This window comes from Stegostoma tigrinum, chromosome 9 (genome assembly GCF_030684315.1).
Source record: "Stegostoma tigrinum isolate sSteTig4 chromosome 9, sSteTig4.hap1, whole genome shotgun sequence".
NCBI lineage: Eukaryota > Metazoa > Chordata > Chondrichthyes > Orectolobiformes > Stegostomatidae > Stegostoma > Stegostoma tigrinum.
This window is the reverse complement of record NC_081362.1, coordinates 66,592,877-66,610,113: the sequence shown is the minus strand read 5'-3', so window position 1 is coordinate 66,610,113 and position 17,237 is coordinate 66,592,877. Positions and strand designations below refer to the sequence as shown.

Here is a 17,237-nt window from a genome sequence, read left to right as displayed (position 1 = left end):
ACACAGATTTCAGCAATTCAGGAAGATCCATCATTATCCTCCCACAGGCAACAAGTTCTGGCACTGTATGTCAATATCTGCCTACTTCCTAAAAAAAAATTGAAAATAATAACATTAGGAATGGATATTCTCTAAAAATATGTAATTCAAGTTCAATATTTCAATTCAAAATAGTGAACCTTTTCAAATAGGTTGGTTAATCAACAGCAGCAAGAATATGGCAAGATTTAGGTCACACAGGAAGCTTCTTTGGAAAACGTGACCAACTAGATTTCGAAAAGGACGAAATGGAGTGGGCATGAAACTTGCATGTGTATTCAATAAGTGTTTCTCGGGGACTGAGTCACAACATATAACAATCAGGTGGGGGGAGGGGATAGTGTTAAAGATTATATAGTTATCGTTCCAATTTGAGAAAGAATGGGAGTCAATTCTATGTTCATATTGATGCTTGTATTTATGACTGGTTTGGACTTGTATTAAGGCACACAGAATGAACAGAAGTGCTAAAATTGAGGGTCGCCGCTATCACTAGAGGTGCATGCTGGGTAGCTCCATGCCCCTGTGAAGCAGATGGCACAATACTGTAACTCGATTTATGCTGATCCAACATCTGTGAGGTCAGTTATTCTTGGCAATAGCCAATGAAATGTGCCAAGACCTGCTGTTGTGATTGCATGGCAGAGGATGAATGAGGCCATTCCAACTGTTGGGCCTGCTGATGTCCCTGGCATGCCTTAATACGCCATTACCACTTCAGCCATGAAATATGCCATTCAAATCCGTGGGACTCAGGCTTGTATTTCAAAAAGCCAAGGGAAAGTTTGTATTTATTACTCCCCACATATGACTTCTCTTCTTTACAATCTTTTCTGTCTTGTTGAATTCTTGCCAATGCTACAACTTCAGTCTGAAGCCTAGTTGTTTTATTACAACACCAACTTTTCCCACATATTTATTGATGCAGAAAAGTGCCGCTATAACTAAACATTAAAAAAAACTTCGAAAAAATCAGAAACAATAAATGAGTAAAAGTCACCACTGCTCAGAAATGCCTGACAAAACCCAAAATAACCAAGTTACACTTGACCTTTTAGTGCTCCATTGCACATGAGGTCTTCCTTAGACTAACTGCAGATGCATGTAAAGCCCACACAACATGATGTTATCTCACACTGACAGAAAAGCTGATGTGCTTAATTTAAATCTATTCCAATTTTTTAAGTAAGCTCTTGCACATTTTGTGCAGCAGAACCATTAACCAGCCTGAGTGGGTGATCAGAAGATTGTATATGGCACGAGTCATGCATGCATCCCACATACCTACTTTATATCTTGGATATCATTCACCTCTTATGCGGACTTACAACTCATTCCCATCGGTCACAGATGTCTTACTTATTCCTTTGCCTTTCCAAAGGATTTGTCAGATCCCAGCTGGAATTCTGATCAAAATTCGGACAGCTAATCATAGGAAGTGTTTCATTAACCTTGAGAGGACGGACCTAATCTACTCAAGCGAGGGTTAGTGTCAGCAAATTGAGCATAAGGATTAAGTAGAATTGGGTTATTCTCTTTTCATAGTGTGAAGACAGCGAGCTGGCCTAATTTAAGCTTTTGTGATTATGACAGTCAATAATAAAGCTTAATCAAGCAAACGCTTCACCGTGATGAGTCCACTGGTTGCCAAAAATAGAAGCTTTAAAAAAAATTGACTAATGATACAAATCACTGTAAATGCTGGACATTTGCAACAAAAACTGAACAAGCTGGAAATACTCAGCAGATTGGTCAGCTTTTGTGAAGGCAACAAGGAAGTTAACTTTTTGTATAAAGACTTATGTCCAGACAAAAAAAAGTAAAATTGATACGAATGTCAATGGTGTACACATGAGAGAAAAATGGGTGAAATGAGGAGAAAAACTCAAGGAGGTGATATCGGCAGAGATCATGCATGGAAGGTTCTCTCTCATGGTGTGTTTGGAGGTGCAGAAGGTATTTAATCAAACAGGAGGGTAATGGGTGGGTATTCATCAGAAGAGTCTAGGCCCGAAACATCAGCTTTCCTGCTTCTAAGAAGCTACTTGGCCTGCTGTGTTCATCCAGCTCCACACCTTGTCATCTTGGATTCTCCAGCATCTGCAGATCCTATTATCTCTGATGATGTGGTGATGTCTCTGACTCTGACCTAGGGAACCCAGTTCAAGTCTCAGATGCACCAGAGGCATATAACTAACATCTTTGAAGAGGTTGATTAAAACTATTGTATTCCCTCCAGGGCCCACCATGGTTAAAGCTGTAGGTCTGCCATCTCCCAGCACTGGGTGATGTGGGTCCACCATCATAACGTATTCTGCATCTGACTGAGGGGTCTGACATGAGGAAGTGGGGCTATCTCAGGTGTCCCATGGAGAGCCATCCTCACCACTGTCGCTGAGTCCTCCTAAAATCCATGACCATCACCCTGTGAAACCCAATCGGTGGTAACCTGGTTCTGCCCTTGATCGATCTGTGATCCTGAGTCCTGTGTGATTGTCATTCTGGTAGCAGCCACCATCTCCCTCGTAAAAGCTGCTTAACAAAAACTGTTGTCGATGTCCCATTTATCAACAGCTTTTGGAAGGGAGGGTATCCTTTGCTGTTGGGGCCTGGGCCAGCATTGTGAATTGAAAGGTCATTGGCCAGAAACAATGGGCTCAATTTTACCAGCTTCAGTACTTTGAGATCAGGTCCACAGATGCCTGGAGCAGGCTCACTCTGAGTTCTGCGACAGGAATTTCAGCCTCGGTCCAAACATGGAAAAAAAGAACTTCAGTCAAGAGGTAAGTTAAGTGTTACTGTCCTTAACATCACGGTAGCATTTGACTGAGTTTGGCATCGAGAAACCCAAGCAAAAACTGGACCCAATAGGAATTGGGTGAAATGCTCCACTGGTTGACGTCATATTGAGCGCAAAGGAAGATGGTTGTGGTTTTGTTGACGGTCAATCATCTCAATGCAAAGGCATCACTGCATAATTTTCTCAGGGAAATATCCGAGGTCCAGCTATCTTCAGCTGCCTCGTCAATGATCTTCAGAATAAGAGCATAAACAGAGATGTCACTGATAAATGCACAATTTCTCATGAAGCTGAAGCAGTCATAGAAACCCCACAGCATGGAAGCAGGCCATTCAGCTCATCAAGTCCACTCTGACTGTCCAAAGAACATCCCACTCAGGCTCAACTCTCTATACTAACCCGACATTTCCCACATCCAATCCACACAAGCTGCATATCTTCAGACAGTGGGAGAAAACTGGAGCACTTGGAGGAAACCCACGCAGACACGGGGAGAATATGCAAACTCCATAGTTGCACAAGGATGGAATTGAACCCAGGTCCCTGGCATGATGAAGCAGCAGTGCTAATCCCTGAGCCACTGTGCCACTTCAGCTCATGTACTATCTTTTCACATGACAAGGGGCCATCCTGCCGTCAGCAAATGCCAGCCCCATAAATGGCCTTTTAAATGGGCCTCCTATTATGTAAGTTTCTTCCTGCTTCTTTGAATAGTTCTCATCCAGCTCCCTGCTATTTCACTGGCCTTCTTTCCTTCATTTCCACCAGTAGTGGAGGGGTCAAGAAATGTTCTGTCCATTAATACCCTTTCTTTCTCCACAGATGTTGCTAGACCTGCTCAGTAGAATCATAGAGTTGTGCAGCACAGAAACAAACCCTTCGGTCCAACTCATTCTTGACGACCAGTTATTCCAACTAAACGAGTCCCATTTGTTTGCATTTGGTCCATATCCCTCAAAGCTTTTCCTATTCATGCATCTATCCAAATGTCTTTTCAATGGTGTAGTTGTGCTCACCTCTACCACTCCCTCTGTCAGCTTATTCCATACACATACTTGTGAATAAGTTGCCCGTCAAACCCCTTTTAAATCTTTCCTCTCTCACCTTAAATCATGTCCCCTAGTTTTTGACTCCCCGAACCGAAGTAAAAAATGTTGGCTATTCACCCTATCCGTGCCTCTCATGATTTTATAAATACCCGTAAGGTCCCTCACTTTCAGTTTTTCTTTCAGCTTTCTAATTAATGTGTATTATTTTGCCTCTCTACACTGTGGCGTACCTTGTTCACTTGGACTGTTAGAGAGAAGGTGATAATCAAATAAAAGCCCTAATTCTCAGATTCAAATTTCAATGACTTAGCTTCTTCTAACAGTTTCCTGTTCTCTACCAGTTTAAAAGGGACACGAATATCAAACATTTTACTTCTTGCAATTCCTGCAACCCTAAAATCTATATTTTTGGCATATGTTTGATTTGCTGGTGAGATTGCTTTTCAAGTCTAATTAGAAGTGAGAATTTGAATGATATGTATGGTTTCAACTTCAGAAGCCCCAAAATTTTAAGCAGTTCTAATGCTATAGCCAGTGTCTCTTCAATAATTTCTGCCTTTCCAACCACAGATAAACTAAATACATTCCCTACCTCATTCCTAGGAGACCAGCAAGGATCAAAAGCATACCTGTCCTCCACCAATATCCCACTTGCCACAAAAATTACCAGAGTATATAATCACTTAATCACCACGAAACCATGAGTGATTAGACCCACCACTGACCTGAACGCCAAGAACCGAGGAATGTTCCTACCATAAATGAAGCATGATTTACACCCTCCACTGACCAACAAAGGATGCTCTCCATTATGTACATGGGGAGTTGATGGAAGTTTTTAAATTAACACTAAATGATGTAAAGATCCCTTCCTATTTGTGAACTGCGGTTCCACTTAAGGGCTTCTAGCAAATGGCAATTGTGTAAGAGAAGACTGATCACTCAGAGAAAAGTGAGGAGCCAGATTTTCACGCATTTGAGATTCTCTCATTCATTGTTTCATTGCAGCATTCCATGCAGATGACCCCATACTCACCCATTCCATTTACCTGAATGGAGTAGGCATGATAGTGGGCTGAATGGCAGCTGGAAGGTCTCCTCTCTGGTTGTACTGTTGAAGCCTCTACGAGAATGATGACTCAGCAGAGAAGACTGAAGGTAACAAGCTCAGTGAGATGATGGTTCAAATGGAGCCAGGCTGAGGAACTGACGCAACTTCTAGCACCTCAGAACCTGCCACACTGAGGTTTGATATCCTGGCATTTCACCCAAGGTAAGTAATGGCACAGATCCCATGTGCAACCTGGAGGAACAATTGTACTATGATTCAGAGGATTAGTGTTCAGGCTATTACTACCTGAATGAAAAGAAATCTGATCAGGTAATGAACCTATAGAAACAGTAATATACAACATTAATTCCTAACTTGGTGCAGCGCAGTGGCTCAGTGGTTAGCACTGCTGCCTCACAGAGCCAGGGATCTGGCTTTGATTCCACTCTTGGGTGACCGTCTGTGTAGAGTTAGCACATTCTGCCTGTGTCTGCATGGGTTTCCTCCGGGTGCTTTGGTTTCCTCCCACAGCCCAAAGATGAGCTATGTGAAATAGCCATAGTGCCCAAGGATGTGCAGGGTAGGGTGAGTTAGCCATGGGAAATGTAGGATTATGGGAGATGGGGTTGGGTTTGATTGGGGAGCTCTTTAGAGGGCCAAAGTGACTCAATTGGCTGAATGGCAGCTCCCACGCTGTAGGGATTATATGAAAAACTATGTTGCCCACCACAATGAGGTTTTCCCTTATTTACACAGAAATATTAAATGGAAGCCACTATCTGTAAATCTTTCAACAACTGTTGGTGTACAGATAAGCAGGTGATAGGTTGGGTTGCTGCCAGTTTGAGTCCTTTTATCTTATACTCGGCCATTTGTACAAATAGAGAGTGACTGGAGGAAGAATACAAGTCCTGAAAACATGAAGTCTGTACAAAGAAACAATTTTGCTGGCAAAGCAGTAAGGTATGAGAGAGTAGGAGGTTATGTGCTAAGAGCAGAAGAGTAAAAGTGTAAGGCTGCTGATGGTCACTGAGGGAGATTGCAGATGTCCTTGTGGTCGAAGGTGACATTTTGAGCCCTTGCCATACCTCAGAGGCAGCACGTCAGTGCTCCTTGTTAGCTGTTATGAGAAACTGCGATGTATCTTTGAGAACTAGTTTCCAGAGCCATGGTGGCGCAGTCTTTGCTTGCATACCCCATACTGGCCAACATAGTAATCATCTTCGATCTTATTACCTCAGTGCTCACTCCACCCCTGCCACTCCAACCCTTCCTGATGCCAGGCCTTTCAACCAACTACTGAGTGTTTGAATGTGAGGTAACCTGCGAATAACTCTAACAGGATTGGTTTTTTTGAAGGATTCCAACATGGCAACTTTCCTGGCCAGTGTTGATTGAATATCGGCATTGGTGGGACGAGGCCCTTCAGTAAGCATTAATTTCCCAAGGAAACGACTTAATTGGCACAGGCAGACAGCGAGAACTCACCCAGCACCTCCCATCTAAGTAAATGTCCCTTGCCTCCAAGCTCGCCTCAAGGTGGGGGTAGCGACCTGGCCTGGAAGTGTAGTCAAGTTGGCCACCACTTCCTCACTGGAAAGGAAGTCATCCAACATCTGTGCAAAACCCTGCACCATGTCAGGCTCCCTCATTCTCCTTCACCCTGCACCAGTTACCCCTGAATGCTGCACCCATCAGCATTCTCCTGTCCACTACAACAATGAAGTCCTCTATGAGTATTCTGCCCCAAAATCCAGCTGCAATCTCATCATTTGCGGAGTTGGCCCACATGTGATCTTTCCTCCATGATTCTGGCTGCACCTTGCAGGTGCCTGGTAACTCAGTACGAGCTGATCCAATTCGACACCACTCCCTAAAGGTCCACATATCTGAGCTGCTAATGGTCAATGTCAAATAAAGTGTCGTTGCTTTTTCATAAGATGTGGGCTCACACTCAGACCCCTCATTGTGAGGTTGACCTGGCTGATCGGGTGGTAGTTAAAACATAATGCACAAAGGGAGGATTGTGGGGAGGATTAAGATGGTCACATTATCACATTGTCACATCAGATAACTGGTTGAAAGTGACACAGAATTTGAGATGCTGCATGAAGCAGCAACATTCTAAATGCTTGTTTTCAACTATGACAGCTGCAAGCCTGCCAACTGAAAATTCACTCAGAGATAGCAAGAAATGCAGATGCTGAAGTCAGAGATTACAAAGTGTTGAACTGGCAGAACACAGGAGGTCAGGCAGCATCAGAGGAACAGGAAGGCTGGTGTTTCCTATTCCTCTGATGTTGCCTGGCCTGTTGTGCTCCTCCAGCTCCACACTTTATTATATCTTTTAACTGAAAATTCATTGATGGGTTTCCTTCAAGGGGTTCAGAAGATGCAAACTTACATTTCCCCTGCCACTTCTCTCTCCTGTTAGGAGCCTGCAATTGGGAGGAAAAAGAGTCAGTGATTGTGTTATAAGGTGTTTGGATGGTGTCCCTGTTATAACTAAATAGCTCGGACGTAGAATGTGAATGTAATGTTGGTGATATTTTCAAGACTGTAAAGATAAGAAGGAACATCCAAGGCATGATTCCAGGTTACTGATGGATGAGTGATAGAAGGTGTGGTACATTGGACTGTTGGTGAGGTCAATCAGCATTTAGGAGATGGCACTGAAGGTGCATTCACTGACCCTGCTCATCCTGTGTAAGGTAATTTATCTTCTCTCGAACTGAAGCCTGATACCCAGGTCCAAATTTCTTGCAATCTCTTCCAATTTTCAATCTATGCCTGGAGCACATCCAGATTTTCTATAGAAATATAACCTCACTTCTCCAATTTCTGGGCCTAAGGCCTCCAGCAGTGAATCTGCACCTTTTCTCTTGCATTTTGATCTTATTCCTATTTTGAAACATTTTTGGAAACATTTCCACTACTTGCTACAGCCTTCATACATCTCCCTTTTCAAAGGTGCAGGCTTTAACACAGACTAGTTGCAATCATGTTACAATAATGATAAATATAGACTTTGAATTGAGATATCTATCATCTGCTATAACTAAAACCTTTCGTAGACTAAAATAGTTTTAAAAGCAGAATAAAAACACACATAAAATGGTTGCCATTATCACCTGGCCATGGCTTGAGGCAAGTACAGGAGACTAATGTGGAATAAGCACAACTTTCTTCATTGAAATTGCCTTTATATCTAAAAGGTATTGACACTAGACAGCAGATTCAGTGTCAAGATACTCAGGTCAATATCTCCCAATTTAATTCACACTTGTGTTAATTTCACATATTTGGATGTGAAATGCTTCCCTGCACAGTTTGAGAAGGCATTGAAGTCAGACTTAAAGATTGATTGTACTATATTTCAGCAGTTGCTTTTGAGCTGAAAGGCAGAGAGATAGAGAATCGAATTGTAAGCAAGAAATGAAAGACTTTCTCTCCCTCCCTGATTCTCTTGTCATCTCAAAAAACCGAGCTGGATGAAAAAACATTCATTTAGTGAGAACGCAACGTTGTCTGGAAACTTTTCAATAGCTGAGAATACCAGTCATCAATTAAACAGTAGTGTTCTGAGGTTAAAATCTAACACCTCAAGGATTCTAGGGACTTTTAAACTATGTAAACTTTATTCTCCCTCCCTTAACCAGAAACTGTCTCCTTTTTAAACAAGTTACTTGTGTTTACGTATGTTTGTAGTTGCATTTTAACAGACTTGCTTGGCATTGGTAGATAATAAAATTCTTCTTTCTTTCACTTAAAACAACATTGTAATCTGTTCCTACATTTTAATCTGGTGAATTATAAATATACTTGAGGTGTAATTACAACATTCCAAACAAAACAATCAAATCTGTTGTAACCAATTGAAAGGGATTAAAAAGCAGGGAGCTGCCTTACCCTTGCTACCTGATCATAATGCTAGCCACACATGCGCATGCAACATTTAGTGATCCATTTTGGTTGAATTCCTGAGCCATTGAATTGAACAGGCAGCCACAGTTTGCAATTTAGCCTCAGCAGTTCATAAGACCATAAGTCATTGGAGCAGAAATTAGGCCATTCGGCCCATTGAGCCTGCTCTGTCATTTAATCATGGTTGATATGTTTCTCAATCCCATTCTCCCGCTTTCTTCCCGTAACCCTTGAACCCCTTGACAATCATGAGCCTATCATCCTCTGTCTTAAATATACTCAATGACCTGGCCTCAGCAGCCTTCTGTGCCAATGAATTCCATAGATTCACCACTCTCTGGCTGAAGAAATTTCTCTTTATCTCCTTTCTAAAGGGCCTTTTCTAAGATTATGTCCTTGGGCCCTAGTGTCTCCTGCCAATGGAAACACCTTCTCAATGTCCGCTCTGTCCAGGCTATTCAGTATTCTGTAAGTTTCAGTTAAATTCCCCCTCATCCTTCTAAATTGCATCAAGTATAGACCCAGAGTTCTCAAACATGCCTCAGATGTTAAGCGTTTCTTTCCTGGAGTCATTCTCATGATACTCCTCTCGGCCCGCTCCAGGGCCAATATATCCTTCCTGAGGTACGGGGTTCAAAATTCCTTACAACACTGAATGTGGTCTGACCAGGGTTTATAAAGGTTTGGAAGTACATCCCTTCTTTTATATTCCAGTCCTCTCAAAATAAACGTCAACATTGCATTTGCCTTCCCAACTACCAACACAACTTGCAAGTTAACCTTAAGAGAATCCTGGACTAGAATTCTCAAGTTTCCTTCTATTTATATTTCTGGATTTTCTCCCTATTTAGAAAATGCTCTATGCTTCTATTTTTCCTACCAAAGTGCATGAGTTCACGCTTTCCCACATTGTATTCCATCTGCCACTTCTTTGCCCACTCTCCTAACCTGTCACAATCCTTCTGCAACCTCTCCACCTCCTCAAAACTACCTGTCTCTCCATCTATCCTTGTATTATTGGCAAACTTAGCCAGAATGCCCTCAGTTCCTCCATCTAGATCATTAATGTACACAGTGAAAAGTTGTGGTCCTAGCACTGACCCTTGTGGAACACCACTTGTCACTGGCTGCCCTCCTGTGAAAGACTCCTTATCCCCACTGTCTGCCAGACAGCCTATCCATGCTAGCACTTTGCCTTAAACACCATGGGCTTCTTATCTTACTTAGCAGCCTCATGTGCGGCACCTTGTCAAAGGCCTTCTGGAAGTCCAAGTAGAAAGCATCCATTTGCTTTTCTTGGTCTTTACTACCTCAAAGAATTCTAGCAGATTTGTCAGACATGACCTCCCCTTGATGATACCATGCTGATTTTGCCCTATTTTACCATGCACTTCCAAGTATTCAGAAATCTCATCTTTCACAATGGACTCCAAAATATTACCAACAACTGAAGTTGGCTGATTGGCCTGTAATTTCCCGCCTTTTACTTCACACCCTTCTTAAACAGGGGGTGTTACATTAGCAATTTTCCAGTCATCTGCAATCCTCCCTGAATCAAATGATTCCTGAAAGATCACCACTAATCCTCCACTATCACTTCAACTATCTCCTTCAGAGCTCTGGGATGTAACCATCTGGTCCAGGTAATTTATCGACCTTCAGACTTTTCAGTTTTTCTAGCACCTTCTCTTTGGTGATGGCCATCGTTTTCATCTTTGCCCCCTAACTCTCCTGAATTTTTGGGATGTTAGTCATGTCTTCTACCATGAAGACTGATGCAAAGTACATAATCAGTTCCTCAGCCATTTCTCTGTTCCCCATTACTACTTCTCCAGCGTAATTTTCCAGCAGCCTAATGTCCACTTTTTGCCTCTTTTCTGTCCTTTATATATCTACAGAAGCACTAGCAATCTTCTTTTATATTACAGGCTAGCTTACCCTCATATTTAATCTTTTCCTTCCTTACGTCCCTTTTCATTTCCTCTGTTGGTCTTTGTAGGCTTACCAATCCCGTCTTCCCACTGCCCATTGCTGTATTCTATACTTTCGTTTTTGTTGTTATATTGTCCTTGACTTCCTTTGTCAGCCATGAACTCCCTTTAGTATGTTTTCTTTCCCTATGGATGAATTCTTGCTGTGGCTCCCAGATTACTCCCAGAAACCTCGGCCACTGCTGTTCCACTGTCTTTCCTGCTAGGCTCCTCTCCCAGTCAATCCTGCCCAGCTCCGCCCGCATGCTTCCGTGGTTGCCTTTCTTCAACTGTAATACCTTCTCCCTCTTGAATTGCAGAGTATATTCTATCATATTATGATCACTGCCTCCTAAGAGTCCCTTCACCTTAAAGCGATGGGGTAATTATCCATTACCACCTCCACTCCTGATAATTGAGGAATTGAATATTTAGCCCTTACTTTCTTACCAGTTCATACGAGTCTTGGGCAATACATTTTGCCACTTCCTTCCATGCCTGCCTCAGATCTAGAGTTTATCAATATCTTATGAAAAGGTAAAGGTAAAGTTGCCATAATTCTGCCGGACTGTAGGGCTGTTCTCTCATCAGAGAGCGAGTACTGGTCCTGGTTTCACCTGAGAGTCACTCAGAAGGGAATATCCCATTAAGTCTATCTGTTCACCCTTTGACTTCTAACTCCTTCCATCAAGACTTTTAGGCCTGGTCACTAAACCTGGCTTTTCTTGGTTTGCAAGATTCCATTCTGCAGTAACATTGTGTGTTAAATCAATGCCCTTGGCTGTTCCAGCATTTTAAGTGTTTCATAGTTCACAATTGATTTTCAGGATTGTTGACTCTGTTGCCAGGTGAATGTTACAATATACATTTTAGCGCACATCCAGGAAATAGTAGAATGATGAGTTAACATAACTATGAATAGTTTCAAAAATCCTTAAACAATGTCAGCTAACCTGTAAATCGGGCAAAGTCTATAATTTCTGAAATAATAAGTAGTACCAACTGCAGGGTAAATAACAATGCTATCAAATTGGTCTCTGTACTAACTGGGTGATTCTCACTGAAAATTGAGCTAGACCAGTCATTGCTCCCTTGGCTATTATTTTAAAGAGTTTACAGCAGCACTCCTAGGAAGAGAGTACAAAGCACACTGGGGTGTGGATTTTAATAAGTATCATCTAAAACTGCAGTTGATTTGACAGCCTTCAAACATCATTTCTTTTCAACAATTTAATTTAGCAACTAGGAATTCACTAATCAATTAACTTTGATGCATGGGTATGTAATATAGTATCCGTGGGTGCGTTCCTTATACCCGGGGGTGCGTTATGTAGTACCCGTGGGTGTGTTACGTAGTACCCGTGGGTATAGGTAGAGGTATGTCTTACAGTGAATTAAGGGAATTGATCTTCTATTTCCTTGATGGGCAGTTATTTGTTACCATCCAGAATGTGACCTGGATACCAACATTTGCAATTTTACCAGATGTTTTTGGATCAATGGCCAACCAGCCACCAAAAACTCTCAGAGTTCTAGTTCACGTGATAACTGAAGCCCTGATAACTATCAGGCTCCTTCAGCAATTTCAACCTGGGCTTGTGCAGGACACCTGTCAAGGCTTTCCAAGTGTGAAGAACAGTGCGATTAGGATCAAGAGGCCGCCTTCATATGTTGTGACATAGGATTATCTCCTTTTATGATGTAAGGAGGAGCTTTGGTGCCACAAAGAAGCTTTAAGTAAACCCTATTCCCCACCTGCCAAACTTAACCTACTCAACACTCCTTGGGACCTGAGTGCTAGACTGTAGTCATGATTCATTCTATTTTCTGCAGCCTATACTTATACCTCACAGGCAGTCGAGCGATGGCATGTTAGTGATAGTTAAAATCACCACATTCTGCAGGGTACAGGTGAATAATTGGTTTCTACCCTTCGGCAATGTTAATACCCCACCCTCACATCCTCACACCTCATTCCCATATTTTCACAATCTTACATTGATCTCATGGCCCTTTTTTCTTCAATATCTTCCCCTCCTATCTTGATGCCAATGGCTCCCTCACTTGGATACAATTCTACAGGTTGCGGTGGACCTCAATATTATGCTGAAGCATCATTGTGGTGGACCTCAATATTATGCTGAAGTGTCATTACATATGACTCAGCCTTGACAGGAGACTATCAGAATGTGAAGGACGTATAAGGCTCAGTTGTCTTCTCATGCAGCACTAACATGCATTTTCAGTATGAGTCTCTGTACAGCAATCAGGAGTGAAAATTATGACTAATTCTCCTTTCCTTAACCCAGGGGCACTACAGTCAGATGTAGAACCCAACAGCTGCATGAACTGAAATCAGCTTACTGAGCAGAGACCGGGGACTCTGTCCCTTTCTGTATTCATAGGAGATAAAACAGCCTACTTTTAAATAATCTGCTGTTGGTTTCTGAAGCCGAACTGAATCTGAATGCTCAATCCTAACCTTCATGTCGTCTGCACGGCTACATATATAAACTCCAGACTGTGTTGCATGATGTTCATCAATAAATAGCACTGAATAGCAACCTCCAGTATATTTTAAAATAGCCAGTATTCATTTCGTCTGCATATTCGAGATGCCTTTTCTGAATATTAGCTGAGATGATAGAAGCAGAACTGTATGCAAGTCATTCATTCAACATTCATTCATCAAATAGCACCCCTGTGAACATGCTTTAGATTGCAAAAAGGGAATAATAATAAACACTTCACTACAGATACACTTTGGAATTGATAGTAAACGTCTTAGTTTCTTAATGAGGGCATGGAAAATCAGTATTTTGTCAAAATTTGGGCTTTACTGGGTAGTGGAGTGAGGAACGATGACAAAAGGATAATTTAGTCTGTGAATAAAATGTACACGCTTAACAAGGGGACTGTACCACAAATGGCCAGCTTCCAATATGACTCACCATCTTATTTCTCTTATTACCTTAATTTATTTTATGTTTCACATTTCTCAGTCAGTGGGCCAGGACCAGCAGATGTAACACACTGTTCACGCATATTGGCTCAGAGGATGGGGTAAAGCATTCCATAAATGCATCATAACACACATTATTCCTTGTGTTGAGGTCATAATCTATGACAGCTGCAGTTGTGGTACAATTTCAAACTGACACATTCAGAATAGGCCGACCATAGAAACTTGCTAATCTGACAAATGTACTTACTCGTATATATGTAGGCTTTGACAGATGCAAGAAGATACAAGTTTAGCATCAACATTTCTGGACTCAGTCCCAGTTTAGAAGAACTCAAAACCAGGATTAAGAATTCAGCCACATTAACCATTACAGCTGTTCAAAAAAAACTGAAAAAGCATAAAACCATAAGTTCTTCCATACATTCTACGTGGGGCTGAATAATGTTTTACTTAGCCAAAACAGTTGCAAAATCAACTTTGATGGATTGACAAGAGTTTGGTTGGCTCAAAAGCACCTCAGATCTCGTTTTGCCAACTAATAGACATTCTGAGGAGATCAAACTGAATGTTTCAAAGACATTCTGGAACTCTCCTTGAATGGCAGCATTGACACTGGGAGGAACTGGCTACCAATCTTTCAAAGTAGCGGCAATTTGTCCGTTAAGCTGTGCCATACTTTGAGGACAGTGTTTCAATGAAGAGGCAAGGTGATGGTATGTTAAATCCTACACTCCTGACCTCAAAACCTTGAGGAGTAAACTTGCCCACATACCTCAAAATCTCAGAATCAGGAATCAACTTGACCAGTCACAGGAAGAGCCACAGCAGAAATTCATGGCCCTGAGTAGATCATCATCCTCAGATCAAGGGGTCGCTGATGATGAAGGATCTATTTGAAATTTAACCAGTAGAAAATGATCACTAAAGCAGATATTCTTGTTTAGCTGATTGCATAATGATAAATTACAATTAATTGTTAATCAGTAAATCAGAGATAGAAATTTAGAGGAATTGTTAATATGAGAGCACCGGCAAATTAGCCAGGTTACAAAATTTTGCTTCTTGATCTTTTTTTTCCAAATGACTATGTCTTTTTTAAAAGCTACTTAATCCAATTTATTTAACGTAGCTTTAAGATCTCTGAATGACATGATCAGGCAATGATATTATTTCTAGCACTTTTACGATAGCAAAGTATTAACCAGACTAAGGTATTATGTAGTAAAGCATTCATAAGGGTTTAGTGTTGGCAGTTCAATAGTTAAAAAAAACTAAAATAAGAAGAAAACACTGCAGAAGTTTGAAGTTCTGGCATAAAAACAGAAGGTGCTGGAAATTTGGTGGCTTTGACTGCATCTATGCAGATATTTTCTGTGTGATAGGATCCTTCTTCAGGGCTGAAAGGGGTTTGAATAGGGCTTGTGTAAGAGTGAGATGACCTCCAGAATGACATAATTCTAAGGGAAGACTGCTAATATTAATGGTCAACCCTAGGTAACAGACTTCATAATCCAATACACTTAATCTGCAGCGCACTATTGAACATTGACAAAATTGACTGGTAAACAGAACCTGAATAGGTAGACATTTGCCCAATGGTCTGAGACACTTCCCATTTGGTTATAAATAGCCCTGCAAGTTAAGATTGTATTAGCTGGAGACAATTGATAAACAGTGACAAATCTGCCACAGACCTGTGCTATCAAACTGTCTGGTAATAGTTACCAAACTCCAGAAGTACTACTGCAAATACATGTTGGTTCTTAACCCTTAAGTGACACCAATTTGTCACTTGACTTTCCGAATGTAGGTAATGTCGTTGTGGCCCTACAGAGTGAACGCTATACCAGGATAACAGAGATCCCAATCTTATACAAGTTTGAGTGGTATGGGGTACAGTTGAAATGTGTGGCAGAATCAGGTGTCAACTGCAGCAAGAACCCATCTTGACGTCGGGTGCATCTCACTCCATCCTTCATGTTTTTCTCAAGTAGCATGGTGAGTTTCTCACTAGGCAGAGGCGAGCTGCCAATTGATGATGATTGTCCGATGGCTGGTTCACAGCACCACGAGCCTCGTTAATATTCAGCCTCCCATCTTATTAAACTCACTAAATGAGCTTGATGTTGCATAAACTCAACAAAAAGACCAGTCTGATTATCTGCCATCTTCAACTCACTACTTGTTCCGGACAAACCCCATGTTAAAAGTCAGGCACCAATATCTCAGGGCACGCTCCATGTGCATCCCACATCCATTGACAAACATGTGTCACCCTCTAAGAACACTCATGGCATATCTCTGACCCATTCACAGGCTGCTTCTGAACTTCAATGCTTCACCTTGGGCTATAACAGCAGCTATAATTGTAATGCTGCAGTGAGAACACTGTGTGGTCAGAGGCACCCACCTAGTTCATGGACTAGAGAAGACTGCATCTCCAGACTCTTTGCCTGCTCTCGTTGTGCTAACTCACTCTGAGTCTACCTTGTTGCTTTGTATTGTCTTGCCTTGCCTTTTTCAGCTTTGTCAAGTCAAGTCAACAGGGATAGCCTTCAGTCAAGGTTTCCCAGCATAGTAAGTTAAAGGCAGCATCTAATGCCAGGCCCTGCTTGGGACACACTTGATGAGTGGTAGGTTATTCCAGGAATGGCATGTGTTAGGATGGAAAAAATATCTGATGGGAGAAATGTCATAGAGCAGGGTGGGCAATTAATGAGGTGAGATCTGTAAGGTAGGGCAAAAGACCTCAATAGGCCTCAAAGCAAGAACCCCTTCAAAAAAGCTGAAGCGACTCAGACTTAGCCAAAAAGACTGAGCCTGAAACCTGATTAGTAGTTTGATTTGGAGCTTTTTAAACATGGTGATAGCTTGATGCACATCAGACAAGTGGTTGAACAAAAACCAAATGTTGACGGGAAGTAGGTTTCCATTTGCAGTTCCAATCACAGTAGGTTTCGGCCAAGCAAACAGGAGTGAGGAGAATTGTCAACCAAGTTCACTCATTCCAATTTTATGTACTTATTATTGAGCAGCTTCTAAATGGGTTTGGCAGAGAACAGAATGTGACATCTGCACGCTCCTGGAACTCAGTGATTCATAAAATTCATCAAAACATTTCACAAGGTTCTGAAAACTGTGTGAAGAGACAAACTTGTAGAGGCTTGATAGGTAATTAATGGGGCAGGTTTGGCAACATATGTGAGAAAACTTGTTAGGCCTCAGGGTGACAAACTCTCTAAAAAAACCTCAACACAACTCGGAGTTAGCGAAAACAATGTAAGATTCAGCTCATGGTGTTCATTGCCAGAACCTGCACTCTGCAATGACTGGCTATGAAGGATGATCTTATTTTCCCATATACAGAGTTTCAGGACTGATTTGCAGATGGTTAGTTAGAGACATGAGTCTATCATAGAACAACATAGAATGAGTAAGT

General features: G+C 41.7%; 1 long non-coding RNA gene across 4 annotated transcripts in view; it reads right to left on the bottom strand.

Moving 5' to 3' along the window:
* LOC125455029 (uncharacterized) overlaps window positions 1–17,237 on the bottom strand; it is a 139,444-nt gene that overhangs the window by 58,509 nt on the left and 63,698 nt on the right. For 3 of the 4 annotated variants that reach the window (XR_009446165.1, XR_009446167.1, XR_009446166.1), the window contains exons 2-3: window positions 14,571–14,687; window positions 4,925–5,191 (exon numbers count right to left, since the gene is read on the bottom strand). This is a non-coding gene — a long non-coding RNA (uncharacterized LOC125455029). The remainder of the gene's footprint in view (window positions 1–4,924; window positions 5,192–14,570; window positions 14,688–17,237) is intronic. The other variant, XR_007248128.2, reaches the window with a different exon arrangement.